The sequence below is a fragment of the Panicum virgatum genome, chromosome 2K, assembly GCF_016808335.1.
Source record: "Panicum virgatum strain AP13 chromosome 2K, P.virgatum_v5, whole genome shotgun sequence".
Taxonomy (NCBI): Eukaryota; Viridiplantae; Streptophyta; class Magnoliopsida; order Poales; family Poaceae; genus Panicum; species Panicum virgatum.
In genome coordinates this window covers 62,471,434-62,473,176 of record NC_053137.1, presented here as the reverse complement: position 1 = coordinate 62,473,176, position 1,743 = coordinate 62,471,434, and the positions used below count along the sequence as shown (strand labels likewise).

Sequence of the window (1,743 nt, the reverse complement as noted above, 5' to 3'; positions counted from 1 at the left end):
CATGCCACTACGTACCCCTTCACTGTGTTTCTAAAAAATTTTGGACCAAAATGCCCTCAGTCTTCTTCTTCCTCTAATCGCTTTCTCTCCTTCATCTCTCTCCATGGCGTTCGGATCTCCGATGGCTGCTCGATTGCTAGCTCTCGCTGAGGGAGGTCGTGCTCTCGCGCCATCGCGGCAAGTGCCCGCACACTGCTGGATGCCCAAGCGTCGCGCGCGACGCGCTCTACGCATCGCTCCCGCGCTGGTGGCCCCGTCCCTGCGCGACTGCGACGCCGTCGGCCCGCCGCACGCTGCTCCCATGTGACTGCGCCGCGCAGTGTCCTGATCCGCCCGCCTGTAGCCTTGCCGGCCTCGCGCGCTCCCTGCGCCGACGCCTACCTGCGCACGGCGACCCAGGGCGAGCCGGCTGGCACCCGCAGCACCACCGTGGCCAACGCCTTCCCCTTCTTGCCGGGGGTGCCCGTCAAGCTGCACGCCCTGCTCCTGCACCGTCTCCTGTGCTAACGCGTCGCCGGACCCGTGCCTGCTCGCCGTGGGGAATGACCCGCGTCGGTCTGCCCCGCCGCAGGCTCGGGCTGGATTCGTAGCCGCCGCCGCCGCCCCCGCCGTAGGACGGGTGCTGCTCCTGCTGGGGCAGAAGCCGTAGTTGGGCTTGGCCTTGGCCTTGGCGTGGTGCCCGTACGGGGACGGCTCGGACGCGGAGTAGTGGGCGCGTCATAGGAGGGTGGACGGCGCCGAGCACGGGTGGCAGGTCTCCTTGGACGGCGGCAGCGGGCGGCCGTAGGTGACGAAGAGGTCGTAGCCGCCGTCGTATGGCGTGGGGTCGAACTCGTCGAAGTCATCCGGCTCCTCGACGGCGCCGCTCTCGTGGCCCATGGGGCCAGGGGCGGCGGCGGCAAGATCTGTCAACGTAGAGAGAGAGAGGGAGGACGGAGGGAGGGATGAAATGAAAGAAGGGTAAGAGATAATTTGGTCTACAAATTTTGAGAAACACATCGAAAGGGTACGTAGTGGCATGTTTCAAAGAGTTTTAGAATTGTAATGGCACAGTTCCAATATGACGAATTGTAATGGCATATCAGTAAACTTGGATAATTATAATGGCATGAATCCAATTAACCCAAACAAAAAAAATCGTATGTGCCATGACTGAAAAAAAATAAACCAACCACCTTGTCAGTACCCTGTAGCAGGGATACCCACTCTTACCGCAGCAAGACAGGACCCGCGTAGTTATCCGTAACTACGCGTAAGGACGGAGTAGCCAGGCCCCTCCGGTCAGGCTCTTCCCTCACCAGGCCAACGGCCCCGGACCCGTTCCCGCCTGGGGATAGGTCCGGAGACGCCACGTGTCTCTAAGGAAGGGAAGCTCCGAGCTGACAGCCGAGGCCTCGGACCCCCCATAGGGGTCCAGGACCTCCTGCGCCGTCCGGACCCCCCTTACCGTGCGGGGGTCCGGAGCCGCCACGTGTCCCGGAGGCACGGGCGCGGGCTCGTGCGCGAGTCCTCCGCAAGGGGGACTCGCCCACCCCGCATTTAATGCGGATGGTTGACGCATGCTCTGCCGCCGCTGCAGCACGCGGGACAGCCTTGTCAGGCCCCGCTGTGCACCGCGTATTACCAAGGTGCACAGTGCAGCCGCCTGTGCCGCGCCCCGCGCAGAGCCCGTCAGCCGCATTAAATGGATACGACGGCACGGCACTTTTCCATCATACCGCCTACGCCGCTCCCTACACAGCC

At 63.3% G+C, this 1,743-nt stretch overlaps 1 pseudogene; it reads right to left on the bottom strand.

The window, feature by feature from the left end:
• Positions 1 to 466: 466 nt before the first annotated feature.
• Positions 467 to 879, bottom strand: LOC120695571 (annotated as a pseudogene).
• Between the last annotated feature and the right edge of the window lie 864 nt (positions 880 to 1,743).